We start from the raw sequence: 19,247 nt of genomic DNA, 5'->3' as shown, positions 1-19,247 counted from the left end.
ATTTGGGCTTGGGATGCTTCTTACTGTGGCAGGTGTAATTGCTGTTGACCCGTTGGTGTGTGCGTGGCCGTTTCCTGCCCATGTGCAAATCTGATAAACCCGTTGATGTCCCTTTGAGCAATCTCTTATGTATAGTTGCCCTTTTAAGTACCTTTAAAAAACAGATGTGCTTTGGGTTGGAGGAATGGCCCAGAGGCTAAAGTGCCTGCCGCGCAGGCATGGTGGTGACTTAACGACATGGGAGTTCAGAGTCTCCAGCACCTGCAGAGAAAGCTGGTGTGGTACCAGGGCTTGGTCCTAGAGCTGAGCAGTAGAGACGAGAGATTCCCCCAGACTTGAGAGCTAGCCAGCAAGTCAGCTGAGTCCAGGAACATGAGGTTCAGGGAGAGACCATGTCTCAAAAACTAAGGCAGCAGAAGTGAATCCCAGTGGTGGGCTTCTGGCCCCCATAGCGGGGTATGCACCTGCACACAGGTTGGGAACACACATGCTGTGCTTTGCCTCCTCTCCATGAGCAAATGTTCTTTTTTATGGAGAGAGGGATGGGAATAGCAGTGGGTATCTGCGGTTGGAGTCCTGACAGCAACTTTTCATTGTAAGGCAACAGCCAAGCATGTTAGCAGAGTTCACAAGGGCAGAAATCTGGTTCTCGAAGCTGTGCTGTACTTGGCAACTGAACATATGGTTAGAATTGAGCTTGTTTGGAGCTCACCACTGGCCTTGGTCTCACAGAGGTCCGCTTGCCTCAGTCCCCAGACTGCAACTGAAGGTCAGGGGCTCTCACTGTATCCCACCCTGGCCTTGAGCCCAGGGCAAGCCTCGTGCCTCAGCCCCTAAACCCTTGGGTGGTAGGCATAAACCACCTTGCCCTACTTGTCCCTGTCCTATCATAAAGCACTTTGCTGTGGTTCCATGTGCAGTTTGTTTGTTTGCTTTTCTCTTGCTGATTGGTGCAACTGGCAACCTGAGACAGCTTATACTTATTTTTGTTTTCTTTTTGAGACAGGTGTCACTATGTGACCATGGCTGGCCTGGAATGTGCTATGTACATCAGGCTGGCCTTGAATTCAGGAATCCACCTGTTTGAGCGTTCCCAGTGCTGGGATTAAAGTTGTGTGCTCATACATGTAGTATGAGGCTTACATTGTGTCTTCGTCAGGGTTTTTATTGATGGGATAAAAGTAACTTGGGGTAAAGGAAGGGTTTATTTCCTCTGACAACTCTCACGTCACATTTTACCACTGAGAGAAGTCAGGTCAGGAACTGGAGTGGAATCCATAGAGGAGCAGCAGTTACTGGCTTGCTCACTGACCTTCCATAGCCCAGGACCACCTGCCTATGGTATGCAGCTGCTCACGGTGGGCTGAACCCTCCTCCATCAATAGTCAATCAAGGCAAATTTTTACAGAAATTACCACAAGCCAGTCTGTTGAGGACAATCCCCTCAATTGAGACTTTTCAGATGGCCTAAGCTGTGTTAAATTGACAAAAACTAGCTAGCACACAAATGATTTATGTTATTAAAGAATCAGTTCTCTCCTCTATGAGGAGGAAGTCGGAGAGAAAGGTTAGGAGGCACTGCTGAAGTGCCAGGGAGAGATGACGTGGGAGCAGCTGGGTTGGTGGTGGGGAAGGTGGGTCAGTCAGTGGTTTGGGAACCAGGATGGCTGTGGGGTTGAGTTGAGGGTGCCAGAGGACTCAGATGGCTGTTGATTCTAAGTCTGGGTAGGAGGCAAAAGGCTGGTGTGGCAACATACAGCTTCATCTCATGGCAATGTATGTCTGCATTTAGTCAGAGAGGAGAGGGAAGGAGGTCATACTTTGTCACGCACAGCCTAGATGTTGCACATAGCTTTGGTTGGTTGCCTCTCTCTGGGCAGAGCCTTGGCCACTTGTTGGGAATGCTGAGAAACAGTTGTCATTGGGCAACTGCCTGCTCAGCCAAAAGTTTTCATGTGAGAAAGAGAAGACAGTGACCTTCCTGGTTAGCCCCTTCTGAAACCCCACCGCCCTGAGGAAGAAAACCCAAGGAAACTGTAGAGTCCAGGACCCTTACGTGGGTGAAGGCACCAGTTCTCTCCCTCCCGCCCTTCCCCTCGTGTGCTGTGGGAGGGCTAGGGTGTTGGAAATAAAGACGCCCGCCCATTGAAAGAGGATAGACTGTAGCCCTTGGGGCAAACTCCTTCTGGACCCGCCAGGGCCACCAGTGCGGGCTTTCTGCCCTGGTGTGGTTCCTGATATCCCAGGCAGCAGCCCTGCTTCTGGGTACTTTGGTGGCACCTCCTTGTCCCTGGTTGTCCTAGTTAGGGTTTCAGTTGTTCCGATGAAATACCATGACCAAAGCAACGTGGGTTTATTTCAGTTTACACTTCCAGGGAATGCTTTATCTCTGACGGAAGTCAGGGCAGGAACTCAAACAGTGCAGGAACCTAGCTCTTCCTGGCTTGCTCAGCCTGCTTTTTTATAGAACTCAGGACCCCCACAAAGGCTTGTTCCCTCCCCCATCAATCACAATCAATCAAGACAGTACAGGCTTCCCTCCATCCCAGTTTTATGGAGGCATTTTCTGAATTGGGGTTCTCCTCTGAGATGGCTGAAACTATCCAGCACACTTGTTACTGTCTCTATTCTTGGGCAAAGTCTGAAGCTGGCCCAGACACCTCCTCTTCATGAGATGGCGTTTTCTCCAGAGTCCATCCCTTGAGTGCTGACGAGGTTGTTTTTTCTGGTCTGAGTAAACCTGCCCTGTGCACAGGCATTCCTTAGGCAGATCATAGTGCCTTTTATACTTGAATGCTGATTGGCCTCATGCGTGGAACTACTTCCTTACAGTGGCGTGAAGCCAGGAAATAATTAGATCTGAATCGTCCCCGCAGCTGCCCTACAGTTACAGGCTGTGTCGGCGTGTCAGCTGTTTTTTATGGTGACATGGACAGGACACGGTGTATGGCGTGGCATGGCATGCATGTGGAGGTCAGAGACCACTTGCTAGAAATGGTTCTTTCCCGCTGCTTTCTGGGAGCCAGGGAACAAGCTTGGGAGCAAGTACTTCTGCCTGTTCAGCCGCCTTACAGGCCCCGGTGTCATTATTCTTACCAGATGTTTATTGAAGCTTAATAAGGATCACCTGCTTTCTGCTCTGCTGCATCTGTGCCCATGCTGACCCCAAGTCAAGGTCATACATATAACTTCCGGGTCCAAGATCTGTGTGGTAGTTATGGTGGTGATTAGCTGATAGAGCAGACAGTCCAGAATAATAATGGCCTAAGCAAGATAGAAGCATAGCTTTGGCTTTTGTGTGTGTACGCGCTATCTGTGTCTTTGTTTCTTATTTATTTATTATGAGTATACTGTAGCTGTCTTCAGACACCCCAGAAGAGGGCATCAGATGCTACTACAGATGGTCGTGAGCCACCATGTGGTTGCTGGGAATTGAACTCAGGACCTCTGGAAGAGCAGTCAGTGCTCTTAACCACTGAGCCATCTCTCCAGCCCCTGTGTGTTTCTTATAGGTGTGTGTAGATGTGTAAGTGCCTCTGCAGGCCAGAGGTCAAGGTTCAGTGTCTCAGTCTCCTTTGTAAGTCATGTTTTTTTAAAGATGTGTCTCTGAATCTGGAGCTCACTGATTGGCTAGATTGCCTGGCCAGTGAGCTCTAGGGATGCAGGTGGCTCTACTCCCTCCCTAAGTATTGGGCCTAAGTATGCATGCCTGGGGAGCCACAGCACAGCATCCGTGGAGTAATTCTCTTCTTTCACCTTTACGTAGGCTTGAACTCAGGTTGTCAGAGCTACATAGCAAGTGCTGAGGGACAGATGTAGAGGTGACTATGGGATTTGGGATTTGGCAGCGCAGTGATCCACGACCTTAATAGGACAAGTTGGCCTAAGTCAGAAGAAAATGGGTGGGGGAGCTAGGAAGCCACTTGTGGCTATTGATGGGAGCCATAGGTTTAACTGAGGGTTTGGAGGGTAGGTTTTTTTACATTTTATTTTTCCCTATTATTATTACTATTATTTTGTTTGTTTGTTTGTTTTTCGAGACAGGGTTTCTCTGTATAGCCCTGGCTGTCCTGGAATTCACTCTGTAGACCAGGCTGGCCTCGAACTCAAATCCACCTGCCCTTGCCTCCCGAGTGCTGGGATTAAAGGTGTGCGCCACCACGCCCAGCTATTTTTCCCTATTCTAATCACTACTTTTGTCTTTTTTTAAAAAAGTTAAAATGGGGCTAAGGGGAGACGGCTCATTGGTTAAGAGCACTGGTTCCAGAGGATGGGGGTTTAATTTCTAAGAACTACACAGTGGCTTATAATCCTGTATCATTTCATTTCAGGGGATCTAATGCCCTCTTCTGGCCTCTGTAAGCACCTGATACACTTAGACACATAAAATTAAAAAGAAGATTAAACTGGGCCAATGTCTTTATTGTTTCCAGCAGGTTTGACTCAGTGTTTACTGTTTCTCTCCTTTCCTTTGAGGTAGGAAGTCAATGTGACATTGGCTTGCTTTCTGAGACAGTGTTTTACTATGTAGCCTTGTTTGGACGAGAACCAGAACTCAGTATATAGACCATCATAGTACATGTCTGAATTTAGAAACGTCAGCTTGGGTGGTGCATGCTCCTAGTTGCAGCTCTTGGAAGGGGAAAGCGAGGCAGGCTGTTACAACAACAAACATAAGGCTGGTGATAAACATGGACGTGGTGGACATCTGATTATTATTAATCCATTTAATTTCAGCAAATAGGTACTGCATGCCTTCTCAGTCAGGGTTGCTCATACTGAGATCAGGGATAAGGGAGTCCTGGTCCAGCAGTGAGCTCGTGTGGTAAGTAGATGTGAGGAGCTGCTGTGGATGTGTGGAGCAGTTCATCTCAGTGGGAATGGTGGGAATGGGTGGGGACAGGAGCGGCATGGGTACACAGAATGGGCCACGGAGGATAAAATGTGTCAGCTCTGTCCTCCTGGGGCAAACTGGTCATTCTTTTGAAATTGCTTAGAGGTGTTGATCTGAGATGGTGTGTGTTTGGTTTTGTTTTTTGAGGCAGGGTTGTCTTAGGTTGAGCCCAGACTGGCCTCAGGTAGGTGCCTCAGTCTAAAAGTGTGTACCATCATGCCTGGGTCTGAAAGGCTTTTTTATTTTTTTATTTTATTTATTTATTTATTTATTTATTTTTTTTTTTACAAAACGGTGCACTGCTGCTTTTTGTATATATTTTTAATAGATTTATTTATTTACCTTATTTACATGGGTACACTGTCGCTGTCTTCAGACACACCAGAAGAGGGCGTCAGATCCCATTACAGATGGTTGTGAGCCACCATGTGGTTGCTGAGAATTGAACTCAGGACCTCTGGAAGAGCAGTCAGTGTTCTTTGTTTTGTTTTGTTTTGTTTTGATTTTTCGAAACAGGGTTTCTCTGTGTAGCTCTGGCTGTCCTGGAACTCACTCTGTAGACCAGGCTGGCCTCGAACTCAGAAATCCACCTGCTTCTGCCTCCCGAGTGCTGGGATTAAAGGTGTGTGCCACCACCGCCCGGCCCAGTCAGTGTTCTTAACCACTGAGCCATCTCTCCAGCTCCTAAGATGTGATCATGAGGCTCAGGTAACCCCACCTCACTGTACCATTCCAGCAGCAGCAGCAGCAGTTGAGCTGAGGGGGAGGGTTTGAGAGAAGGAAAAGGCATTTCATTAAAATTTGGTTTTCTAGGCTGGAGAGATGGCTGAGTGGTTAAGAGCACCCACTGCTCTTCCAGAGGTCCTGAGTTCAATTCCCAGCAACCACATGGTGGCTCACAACCATCTGTAAAGGGATCTGATGCCCTCTTCTGGTGTGTCTGGAAACAGCTACAGTGTACTCATATAAATAAAATAAATCTTTTTTAAAAATTTGTTTCCTGTCCTTAATCCAGGTTCTGTGGCCTTGACTGGCCTGCTCACTGATGTGTCTCCACTGGAACATAGGCTCCCAGCTCATGCTCATTGTTAGCCTCTTTCTAGCACAGGGCTGGGCACAGAATGGCCCATGATAAATGTTTTTATGAGTAGATGGATGGACAGAACAAGACAGTTGTCTCTTTGTAACCTAGTTTTTTATCTTGTGTTAGTAGATTGGATATACCTTACACTAAGCCCAGGATTGTACATCTTATTTCTCCAGTCTTAATAAAACTTTGGTGTTTTATCATCCACAGTATCTATTTTGATCATGTCTTTAAAAAATCATTTCTTTGTTTTGTTGTTTGAACAGGGTTTCTTTGTGTGAGGACTTAGGTTGGTCATGAACTCAGAGATCCACCTGCCTCTGACTCCCAGGTACTAGGATTAAAGGCGTGCGCCACCATTGCCCATTTATTTTAAATGAATGTTTTGCCCTCATGTATATATGTGCACTGTGTGTGTACCTGGTGCCTTTGGTGGCCAGAAGAGGGTGTCAGATCCCTGTAACTGGAGTTACAGATGGTTGTGACCGGCCATGTGAGTACTGGGAATTGAACACTGGTGTTCTGAAAGAGCACTGTGTCTCCATTCCTCCATCTTGTATTTATGGTATAAAGTCTTGTTTTCAAGAAATATGAATCATACATAAGGCCATAACTTACCTAAAATGTTTTTTAAAAATATAATTCAGCCTAGCAGTGATAGTACACACCTTTAATCCCAGCACTCAGAAGACAGAGCAGGTGGATCTCTGAGTTCAAGGCCAGCCTGGTCTATAGAGCAGAATTTCAGGCCAGCCAGAGCCACACAGAGAAACCCTGTCTTGACAAATGGAAAAACCAAAAACCAAAAAAAAAAAAAAAACAAAAAAAAAACAAAAAAAAACCCGTGTGTGTGTGTGTGTGTGTGTGTGTGTGTGTGTGTGTTTTATCCAGGGGCCACATACCTTGGCGGTAAATGCACTAACTGCTCTTCCAGAAAACTTGGGTTTGATTCCTAGAACCCGTATGGTGGCTCACAATCTGCAATTCCGTTTTCAAGGAATTTGACTCCCTATTCTGGCCTCCGAGGGAACCAGGCACATAGGTAGTGCACAGGAAACATAGGTAGGCAAAATACTCATATAACCCATATGTCTGTGTGTGTATATACATAAACAAACACTTTTTTCTTACCGTATTAGTTTTTTTTTCTTTGTATTTTTTTACTAGATATTTTCTTTATTTACATTTCAAATGTTATCCCTTTCCTGGTCTCCTTCTGAAATCCCCCCTCCCCTTAACCCCTCCCCCTGCTCACCAACCCACCCACTCCCGCTTCCTGAACCTGGCATCCCCTACTGGGGCATAGAGCCTTCACAGGACCTAGGGCCTCTCCTCCCCTTAATGACGGGCTAGGCCATACTCTGCTGCATATGTAGCTGGAGCCATGAGTCCTACCGTCTGTACTCTTTGGTTGGTGGTTTAGTCCCTGGGAGCTCTGGGGGTACTGGTTAGTTCATGTTGTTGTTAGTTTTTGTTTTTTTAAGACAGGAACTTAATATAAAGCCCAAGACATCTTTGACTTTGGGGTCCTCCTTCCTCAGTCTGCCAAGTATTCTTATAGAGGTTTTATCTGTAAACAAGGTACTAAGTTAGCTATAAATAATGTATAGACTTAAAAACAGCAAAATAACCCATCAGGTATTTAGGTTAGCTACAAATAATGTACAGATTTTAAATTTTCAAAAAAATAGCAAAATACATTTACAGAGAAAATTTGAATTTATGGATGGCCTAATGTGGAAAATTATTTCTGGGATGGAATTAAAAATTACTAGAAAGTGAAAAAAACCAGCCTTTGTTATTTAGGTATTGTCCCATCTGCCCAGGCTGCCTCTCAAGTGGGTGGAGTCACGGTCATGGACGCCCACCTCATCGTTGGCTGGAACGCTCTGTGCGACCGAACAGTACAGTTTCCCTGATCATAATATTGGGAGACAGTATGGACACAGAAAAAAATATCAATTAAAATTTTTGAATGAGATGAGAGAAATATGAAGCTGTTAAAAGAGAAATAATTTTTCTTTACCACATATAAGCTCTCCTAAAAGAAACTTGTTTGTTTTTGTTATTTCGTGATTAAAGTCAGTGACCACTCCTGCTGAGCACCAGTCTTAGTGCTCCCACCCCAGGGAAAGTACACTTGGATTGAAACAATGGTGGTCTTGTGGTGAGACAGTTAAATACTAACTCTGTGTCTAAGTCAGGGTTTCTATTCCTGCACAAAACAACATGACCGAGAAGCAAGTTGGGGAGGAAAGGGTTTATTCAGCTTACACTTCCACATTGCTGCTCATCATCAAAGGAAGTCAGGACAGGAACTCACATGGGGTAGGAACTTGGAGGCAGGAGCTGATGCAGAAGCCATGGAAGGATGCTGCTTACTCGCTTGCTCAGCCTGCTTTCCTGTAGAACTCAGGACTACCAGCCCAGGATTGGCACCACCCATAATAAGTCCTCCCCCCCCATGATCACTAATTGAGAAAATGCCTTACAGCTGGATCTCATGGAGGCATTTCCTCGAGGGAGGCTTACTCTTTGTGATAACTCCAGCTTGTGTCAAGTTGACACACAAAACCAGTTAGTACACACTGTTAACTGTATACATATTTAGATATGCACATATGTATGGTGTGTGTGTGTGTGTGTGTGTGTGTGTGTGTATGTATACACATGCTTGCTTACCTGTGGGAACTTGTGTTCTTGGAGACCAGGGGAGATTACTGTTATTACTGAATACTAATGTATTCTCCAGTTGCCCATCTTTCTCATTTTCATGAATAAGATCTCACTAAACCTGGAGCTCAGTTGGCGTGATTGGCTGGCTGGCAAGCTCTAGGAATCTGCCTATCCACCCTCCCCCATTGCAGATGCGAGCCATGTGCCCAGGTTTTATGTGGGTGCTGTGGAGCCAAGCTCAGGTCCCTATGCTTGTGTGGCAAGCCATCTTCTTCGGTAGAGTGCTGGTCCCTTCTCCTGGGGCTTGTCACTTACTGAGTCTGTTTTATGGACCAGTGTTAGAAGCAGCTTCTGCTTGGCTTTGGCTCATCGACTCTAAGTGAGATCAAAGATGCAAGTGGCACCTGCAGGGTGCTTGTCTAGCCTGATCTTTCTGGTGTCGACACAAAACTATAGCTGTAAGAATCTACTTTTTTTTTTTTTGATTTTTGGAGACAGGGTTTCTCTGTATAGCCCTGGCTGTCCTGGAACTCACTTTGTAGACCAGGCTGACCTCGAACTCAGAAATCCACCTGCCTCTGCCTCCCGAGTACTGGGATTTAAGGCGTGTGCCACCACTCCCGGCTAAGAATCATTTTTTTAAGCTGAATACCGTGGTACCTTCTTGTAATTCCCATATTGATGAAGTTGAGGCAGAAGGATCACTGAACGTTCAAGGCTAGCCTGGGCTACACAGCGAGACCTTGTTTCAAAAAAACAAACCAGGGCTGGTGAGATAGCTTAGTGGGTAAGAGCACCCGACTGCTCTTCCGAAGGTCCGGAGTTCAAATCCCAGCAACCACATGGTGGCTCACAATCATCCGTAACGAGATCTAACTCCCTCTTCTGGAGTATCTGAAGACAGCTACAGTGTACTTACATATAATAAATAAATAAATCTTAAAAAAAAAAAAAAAAAAGCAAACCAAAGGGAAAGGAGCTGAGGGTGCAGCTTGAGTGGAGACTCTTGTGAATGCGTAACACCCTAGGCTCAACCCCAGCACTAGACAGAAACCCCAAAGGAGCCAAGGGTGGTGGCCTAAGCTTTAATTTTAGTGAGACAGAGGTGGGCAGGCAGGCTCTAGGTTAACAGGCTGCCTGCTCTACTTAGCAGTTCAGGCCAGCAGGGATATACAGTGAGATCCTGTGTCAGAAAACAAAAATCAACCAAACAGTAAACTCCAAACCAACCAAACGAACAAACCAGGATGCAGTGCAGCTAAAACAGCCTCCTTACAGCCCTACAATGCTTCCCAAGGGAGGCTCTGGATCCTTCTGCTTTCTCTGTCAGCTCACAGAGGTGATGCGCAGGACAGCAGCTTTGCTGCACGCACAATGTTAACAGAACCCAAGCTAAAGGAAAGTAGTATCTGAGCCTCAAAGAGATCAAAGTGCAGAAAGATGGAGAGAGCTCTGGGTTGAAAAATATTGATACGTGTGTGATGTGTGTCTCTGGGAAACACTTGTCACCTGTCTTTCTCAGGGACTCCTTCATTTGTTCAGCAACTGTTTACTAAGTGCTCTCTGGGTGAGATACTGTTAGGGTTGCAAGGACGTAGGACGAATAAGAATGGACCACGCCCCTGTCAGCTAGGGCTTGGGCTGTGCAGATAGTAAAGAGGAGCTGGCAGATGGAGCAGAATATCAGCCTGTTCTGATGCTTACCTGCGAGGTCAGTGGCTCTTTGTCAACTTCTCCTGTATCAGGAACTCAGGTCTCAGAGAGGAACCCAGGTAGGTGTGGGTACAGCCGAGGTTGAGGCTAGACCCAGCTAGAAGGGCTCTGGTGTTGTGGCCGACTGGAGATGGAATGGTATTTGCTCACTCCTGCCTGTGGATTCTGCTGTATTTTCAGATGGAGTGGTAAAGTGTTTCTTCCTTCACCCTTCTTTCCTTCCTTCTCTACATCGTCCCCTCTTTGTTTCCTCCTCGTGTATCTGTGCAACACAGGGCCTCATTATCTAGGTCAGTCTGTCCTGGAACTTAGCATCCTCCTGCCTCAGCCTCCCGAGTGCTCTGATTACAGCGTATACTGCCACAGCAAGCTCAGGTGCCTTCTGAGAAGTGTCTAGAACCTGTGGGATTGTCAGTGGTGAAGGAGCTTCCCCCAAGTCTCAGAATCTGAGCCTGATCTTTGGGCCTCATGTGGTAAGCATGAGACCATTATGCCATGGTGTGTCTAGCTCCTTTCCCAAAATCAAGTGTTGATGAATATTTTGGAAAAACCCCTGCCCTTTGCATCTTTTGGGGAACAGGGTGCCCTCTTTGACTACTGAGCTTATCAGGGCCCTCACTGGACTTAGCTCACTACCTTGTCTTGCTACCTAGCTAGCCCTAGGATCTGCATCTCCGTCTTCTGGGGGCTGGGTTTGTGGGCGACCACACCCACACAGCTCTTACGTGGATTTGGGGTCAGAACTCTGGTGTTTATGCTTGCTCAGCAAAGTTCTTTATCCATTGGGTCATTTTACAAACCCCAAAGCAAAGTTCCTCAAATGAGTTAAAAGTGTATAACCCTTGAACCTGGACTAGGCCTTCCAGCCAGGCAGTTCCTGCGTATGAGCAGCAGCTTCACTGTTCCAGGGTAAAGTACTTGGCTGCCTTTAAAAAAACGTTGTTTTTTTTTTTTCTTTGTAGGTTCTGGTTTTTTATGCATTAAGTTTCTTTATTTATTTTTGTTTTTTGTTTTTTCGAGACAGGGTTTCTCTGTGTAGCCTTGGCTGTCCTGGAACTCACTCTGTAGACCAGGCTGGCCTCGAACTCAGAAATCCACCTGACTCTGCCTCCCAAGTGCTGGGATTTAAGGCATGCGCCACCACACCCGGCTTCACCTGCTTCCTTTTAATGGCTTTCATCTTTTTTGAGAAGTCATGCCCTCTTTAGTCCCAATTTTAAATATGCTCCCTTCTGGGAAAAGTGCAGGATTTTCCCATCTTTCTACTTTGCTTTTTAAAATTCCCAGGCCTCACTGTAAACTTAGAAACAGTCAGCAACAGCCACGTGTGTGTCAGCCTAGCTGCTGCGCTCCTGGAGCCCCTCTACCCTTGTCCCCTTCTTCTCCATTCTTCATTTAGTGTTTTTAATACAGTCTTACTGTATCTCAGGCTGACCTCAGCAATGCTCCTGCCTCGGCCTCCCAAGGGATAGGAGTACGGGCAGGCTCCACTGCCTCCCGTTTATATGAGTTTCTTGCAGGTACTCCTAGTTTAACCTCTAGCTCCTTCCATTCTTGTGTGTGTGTGTGTGTGTATGTGTGTGTGTGTGTGTGTGTGTGTGTGTGTCTCAGTCTGTTTACCTGTCTGTGCATCTGTCTCTGTGTGTGTGGAAGCCTATAGATGCCAAAGGTTGTCTCCTATGCTCAGTATCCTTTTATTATTTATTTATTTATTTAGTTTTGGTTGGCCAGAGACTTTTGAGTCCAACAATTCTACCTCAGCTTCCCAAGGGGCTGGTGCTGCAGGGCTATATCTCCTGCCTGGCTGCCTTGCTCTCTTGAAGTCTCTTGCATTCTTGCTTTACAGAATTTTATCTCATGTAGATAGCCAGGCCTGAAATCTATGCTTTCCACTACTTCTTCATGCCTCAATTCCAAAGAATGACCAAGGTTTTTGTTTTTTTGTTTTTTGACCAAGTTCTTTGTAGCACTAATTAAATGTGCCTGGACTTGACCGTCTCTCTTCCATGTCCTTATGCCAGTCTGGTGTCTTGTCCCACCTTCGTGCTCGTCCTCACAGTGACTGCCATGGTCGTCTATCTCAGTTGCTCCTTACCTTCATGAGCAAGTCCAGGGCATCAGGGTGGTGTTGCTAGTGGGCGTGTCTCAGCCTGCCTGCCCTGACTTGTGTCTTGCTTGTCGGGGAAGCAGTGTGGGTTCCTGCAGATCCACCTGCCTCTGACAGTGCACCTCTGTCCTCACCCCAGCGGGTTTCTACCTGCTCTGAAAAAGAAACCCAGTCAGCAGTGAGCACAGCTCAGGCGCTCAGCGTGCTGGGTCTTCACAGTTGTTCCTGGGAGTGACGGAAACATGACACTAAGACACTGTGTAAGAGACTTGAATCCTGAAAACCCAGAAGTGAAGAAAGCAAGATGCTGCTGTCCACACACTGTTGAGCATCCTGGGGAGTGGAAGTATTTATAAGCAGACCACTGTAAGCCACAGTGCAGCTTGCTGAGCTTAACAAAGATGGAGGTTATTTCAGGAATTCAGGAGTTGCCTTCTGCAACTAGGAACAGAAAGATGGCTGAGTCACGCTCCCCAGCTCCTCCATCGCCTCGTCACAGCCTTGCTTGCCCTCTCGTTGCCTCACCTCCATGTCACTCCAGCCTTCTTCCAGACGTCCTAGCTCATGTCCCTCGTATACAGCTGAGCTTGGCTAGAGTATAGACAAGCTCAGTTTCCCCCTACCTGTTTTTTTTTGAAACATGGTGTCAGTAGTACAAGCTAGCCATGAGCTTACTCTCATGCTCCTATTGTAGTGCATGCTGCTAAATTCAGTTCTCAACTTAAAAATAAAAGAGATTTATTTACTTATTTATTTTTAGGTTTTGGTTTTTAGAGACAGGGTTTCTCTGGGTAGCCCTGGCTTTCCTGGAACTCACTTTGTAGACCAGGCTGGCCTCAAACTCAGAAATCCACCTCTGCCTCTGCCTCCCAAGTGCTGGGATTAAAGGCACGTGCCACCACTGCCTGGCGGATTTATTTTTATTTTATGTATATGAGTGATTTGCCAGAATGCTTGTATGTGTACCGTATGCATGTCTGCAGTATCAGAAGTAGCATCAGGTTCCCTGAAACTCGACTTAGAGATGGTTGTGAGCCACCATGTGTGTGCTGGGAACTGAGCCAGCCTCCTCTGCAAGTGCTCTTAACCAGCGAGCCGTCTCGTCTCTCCAGCCCTTAGCTCTCGACTTTGTAATCTGACGATTTTTACATTTACAGAAAGGTTGAATAAATTGCTTTGAATCATCAGCTACTAATGTGTTCACGTTTTCTCTTAGCGTATAAATTAGTGTACACAGACACACTTGGCTTGTGCTGAACTGTTTGCAGGTTTGGTCGCCATAGAGATGTGGGGACTGGGCGGTGGTGCTGAAGGTCTCATTAACAAGCGAGACAGGACCAGAAGGAGCAGGGTGGGCTGCAGAGCAGTTATGTGGACAGGAGCGTGTCAGAAGAGGGGGATTAGTCCTCTTCCCCATGTGCTGTGCGCAGCCTGTGGCAGGCAGTTCCAAGCATCACTTCCCGGTTAGGTAGGGTTTGGAGTTAGTTATGTCTCCGCCCTGTCACCTGGTCTTGGAGGGAAGGTGGGGTGGAACAGGGTGACAGCAAGTGTTTGCAGGTTTTAGAGGTGTAGTATGAGATTTGCACTAGCAGTAGTGTGGATACAGAGGAAATCGGTGCATGTCTTGTAGCAACTGGATTTTTAGTTCAGCTTCTACAAGTCTACTGTAAACCCTGAAAAGCATAGAAACACACTTAGTTTTAAAAGCCATGGATGTGAGGCAGGAGAGACGGCTCAGTCTGTAAGAGGTGTCACTGCTATTCCAGAGTCCCGGATAAGAGGGTTCACAGCTGCCTGTAACCCCTGGCCTCGAGGTCTGCTTCATGGGCACCTGTATATACATGCTTGTGAAAGGTTCACACAGACCCACAAAAAATAAATATAAATCTTAGAGAGGAAAAAAAAAGAAGACATCAAAGTGAACACAGCGCACCCTACTTTTGTATTATTCCTGGTGAGGATACAGGATGCTGAGCTCTCCGTGGGCTGGTCTCCCTGTGAGGCTGTGACACAGGCACGCGTCCGTGTGCTCCCTTCCCATACTGCCTCTGCCCTCATCCCATGCCCTCCTGACCTTGTGTCCTGACTGCCCCTTTGCTTTTCCTTTCCTGGTCTATTTAGAGGACTTTGAGGGTAGGAATTAGGACTCAAGTGGAACATCTTCTTCAACTTTGTGGCACACAGTAGGCACTTATCGACATGCCACAAGGAATTCGTGGTAGGACAGGATGCTCCTGTCCTATTGTAGCCAGAACACCGGGTGGATGTTCTGTGCTCCACTGTGCACCCCTCACCAGAGAGGTCAGTATGTTCAGTGTTGCTGATCAGAGGGTTGAGGCAGTGTCCGACACCAGCAGTCTGTACAAAGCTGACTTCTTAAACTAGTCAGCGGCAGTGCCACCTTGTCACCGTAGGAATGTCTTGTGTGGAGACAGGTGATGTGTGGGAAGTCACAGTCCAGCTTCAAACCCTGCACTGTGTCCCCTGAGCTGTGTTGCTGAGCAAGTCACTTCACTGGAGGTGGTTTCCTCACTTGTAAAATGGTAGTGGAGTGTGCGGACCCCTGGGTTGTTAACTGAGCTTACACATGGGCTATAGAGCTGCATCTGGCCCATGGGAAGCAGAGGGCTACCTCAGTTAATTATTCACTTACTCCTTTGTGTCAGGATCACCAAGAGCCTCCAGAAGTGACATTGTAAGTAGAAAGATTACCATCTGTCCGTCGTCCCTGTCCCATCCCCTTCCTCTTCGTAGGAACAGGGGTAGGTTGTTGCTGAGATCTGGGAGGTCTCGTGTGACTGAAAAATGTGTAGACTATCTTTAGGAGAACATCCTAAAGACTAGAAGTTGTGAGTGATGTCTGTCTGTGTGTTGGAATTTATTTACTTTGTAAAATTTTAGTTGGAAATAAGGATTTTTGCAGACTGTATTTTATTAAATTTAAAGCAGTATTTTGTGGACCCTCCCGACCCCCACAACGAGCTAAAACTAAGAGGAGCAGTTTGATCTGCCCTGCCCTGGGGCTTTCCCTGCCTTGAGTCTAGTGTGGGTAAATCCGGAGGAGGGGGTGGGACCTACAGCATCAGGAGAGCCATTAGGGGAAACCCTGTTGTAGTGTCAGCTAAAAATGTGACCTGAGACGGGCAGAATGTGGCTCCTGTTTAGGGTCTGGGGCGGGGCACAGCCGTGGCCATGGAACTGCCACAGCTGTTTCTGTTTCATGCTTTTCCATTTTTGATCTGTGACAAATGGAAAAGGAAATCTTTTAAAAAGAACCTAGGTTTAACTTGAGATAACCAGCCATAAAAAGTAGGTTGAGTAAAGAAAAGGAATTTAGTAATACTTGGAATGCTGGGACTGGCTACTTCCTCCCTCTCCCTCCCTCCCTCCCTCCCTCTCTGTGCGTGTTTGTGTGTGTGTGTGTGTGTGTGTGTGTGTTAGGGGTGTAGGGGGACTGTGCAGATGTCCTCTGAGGACAGAAGAGGTTGTTGGATCCCTGGAGCTGGAATTATACCTGGTTATAATCCCCCATACATGAGTGTCCAGGAGCAGTGAGGGCTCTTTGTTTCTTTGTGTAGTCCTAGCTATCCTAGAACGAACTGTAGCCCAGGCTGGCCTCAAGACTCAGCAGAGATCTGTCTGTCTCTGCCTCCTACGTGCTGGGATTAAAGGTGCACTCCATCATCACCCCCTGGCCGCAGCAACTTAAAATGTCTTATTTTTTGAGCCGCATATTGACGCATGGTCACACATGCTTTTATTCTCAGAACTTGGGAAGTGGAGACAGTAGGATCAGAAGTTCAAGACCAGCCTTAGTTAGATAATGAGTGTGTGGTCAGCCGGACTATGTGAGACCCTGTCTTCAGACACCAAGCCAAACCAAACCCCTGATTTTGGGTATGCCCAGCCCTTTAGTGGAGTCATTAGCAAGCACAGTGCAGTGCCAACAGCCAAGGCTACAAAGCAGTGGGCAGATATGGCAGAAAGCTGCAGTGTTAGTGTGCTCTGAAGAAATGTAGTCCTAAGTACTGAAAATACTGGTGGTGTAAAGCCAGATGCAAAAGTGACAAAAATACAAGAAGATATCTGTGTTTGAAAACTAGAATATGCAGGAATCACTAAAGAAAATCAGGGAATCTTTGAGAATGGGGGCTGTTCATATTAGTATTTATATAAGTGTTTTCAGTAATGTCATTAAAAATTTTAAAAAGAACATTTATTTTTATTTCAGGCTAGAGCGATAGCTCTGTGGTAAGGTCAGTAGATCTCTTCCAGAGGATCTGGGTTCAGTCCCAGCATCCACATGAAGATCTGTAGCTATAGTCTCAGCAGATCGCTCTCTGGCCTCTAAGGACTCTCTGTGGGTTATGTGGTGCATGGATGTAGCGTGTGGGCACAACACCCATATGCACACAATAATAAGATACAATGGAAACTTTAAAGAGTTATTTTTATTTTTAATTATGGGTGTTTGTTTGTGTGCTTTTGGCAAGTGTGCAGTGTCAGAGGAGGCCGATGAGGGGGAATCCCTTGGGCCTGGAGTTGCAGACAGTTGTGAGTCATCCATCGTGCATGCAGGGAACCGAATTCAAGTCCCATCTAAGCACAGGCTGCATTCCCAGCCGCCGAGCCAGCTCCCCAGCTCCGTCGTACATCAAAACTTGGCACACTTAAATTTCATGATGCAGATTTTATCTCTTAGTTTTCAAAGAAAATCATACCTTGAGCTGGAGCTGTCAACCTGAGAGCTGAGTGCTTGCTAAGAGTGTGGCACGCCCCATGCTCAGGTCTTATTGCTGAAATTAAAACAGAACACAGCAACAAAGAAGTCGGGACTGGGAGATTGCTTGGTGGATAACATGCTTGCTGTAAGTGTTTAGGGACCAGACTTCAGACACCCAGCACCCTGACAAAGCCTGCGTGGCTGTGGCACGTTTGCAGCTGTGCAGGGGGAGACAGGTGTGGGAGATCTGAATTCCGGTCCTCGAGCAAGAACTTTATCAACTGAGCCATCTCCCTAGCTTCTCCTAATCCCTTCTTCAAAAGATTTAATGTGCTTAAGTAAACTTGAGATAGTGACCTGTGTGACATGTTTCAGGTGAAGCGATTGGTTGGCATGTCTGAGGCACAGGCCGGGAGGAGACGCTTCTCCTCTCTGGGGCAAGGACTCAGGGCATTTCCTTGGTCTAAGAGAGGTAAAGGGCACAGGTGTTGCACAGTGTGAGAAGGACACGCATTTCCTGGAATCTGTCCTTGTTAGGAATCGCTGGGGCTGGAGCTTTGTCCTACTTATTCCTGGTAGGAGGAGTGTGTGTGTCTGGGGCTGCCTCATTTCTGAGAAGCCTGTTCACATCTAGTGCTTGGTATACATGTATAACCTCAGGGTGGTGGTGCGTGCATGTGTGTGTGTGAGGGAGGGAGGGAGGATGAGTGACATAGGAAATGCTGCTGTGACCCATCCTATGTTTATTTGTAATTACTTGGTAACTGAAGCATTCAGAGAATGGCCGATTATATTTTCATTTTGATCACATTAAAAAAAAAAATCAGGGGCTGGTGAGATGGCTCAGTGGGTAAGAGCACCCGACTGCTCTTCCAAAGGTCCAGAGTTCAAATCCCAGCAACCACATGGTGGCTCACAACCATCCGTAACGAGATCTGACGCCCTCTTCTGGTGTGTCTGAAGACAGCTACAGTGTACTTACATATAATAAATAAAAAAAAAAAAAAAAAAAAAAAATCAGCCTAAACATAAACTTTGTGTCTTGGTGTATCTTTTGTTTCTTTCTCCTATTGGGTGAAATAGACTTTTCTTTTAATTTTTTTAGATTTATTTTTATTTTATGTGTGTGAGTTGTCCTGCCTGCATATATGTATGTGTACCACATGTGTGCCTGGTTGCCACAGAGTCTTGAAGAGGGCATCAGATTCCCTGAAACTGGAGTTAGAAATGGTTGCTGGAAGTCAAACTTTGGTCTTCTGTAAGAACAAAGTACATTTAACTACTGAGCCATGTAGCCTCTAAATCTTACCTATCTAAAATGACTACATAATGCCATTTTGTTAAAATACCAGGTTTTGATTTGCGGTGGTGACACACACCTTTAATCTCAGTACTCTGGAGGCAGAGACAGGTGGATGTCTTGAGTTCAAGGCCAGCCTTGTCTATAGAGCAAGTTCTAGGACAGACAATGCTACACAGAGAAACCCTTTCTTGAACAGATAGCTCTCGCCACCACACACACACACACACACACACACACACACACATATATAACCAAAACAGGTTTTAGTGTGTTGGGTAGTGAGCATATTGGAAATTTGCAGTGTAACATAGAGCATCTTGGTGAGCCGATCACTGTATAGGTTTCAAGAGTAAGGCAGCAGCTTCTAAGAGCATCAGTTTGGGGCTGTGGACATGGCTCACTTAGTAAAGCCCTAGCTACCTAAGTGTGAGGACCAGATTTCAGGTCCAGAACCCACAGAGAGCCAGGTGCAGTGCCTTGTCTTCACTGCTTTTATGCTGGGGTGGAAGGCAAAGAGAAGAAACTGTTGTGGAGGAGCGCAGTAAAGAAACTGCTGACATGATCTCTGTGCTAGGGGAGGCTTTTATTATGAGTAAAGAGGAAAGTACCCAGGGGCGTCTGGAAGAGTCCAGAGCAGAGCGAAGAGAAAGCAGACTGGACTTGGTCAGGCCTAAGGTGCTGTGGGTTGCCCTGGTGCTATTTGTGTGCAACACTAGGGAAGCAGGGGAGTAGGGGTGGGGAGAG

The 19,247-nt window shown here is 46.5% G+C and overlaps 1 protein-coding gene across 2 annotated transcripts in view; it reads left to right on the top strand.

Annotated features, from left to right (window-relative positions):
* Ube4b (ubiquitination factor E4B) overlaps window positions 1-19,247 on the top strand; it is a 99,746-nt gene that overhangs the window by 9,361 nt on the left and 71,138 nt on the right. The window lies entirely within an intron of this gene.

Source organism: Mus musculus, chromosome 4 (genome assembly GCF_000001635.26).
Source record: "Mus musculus strain C57BL/6J chromosome 4, GRCm38.p6 C57BL/6J".
NCBI lineage: Eukaryota > Metazoa > Chordata > Mammalia > Rodentia > Muridae > Mus > Mus musculus.
The sequence above is the reverse complement of the archived record's forward strand: the minus strand, read 5'-3'. Positions and strand labels throughout refer to the sequence as shown.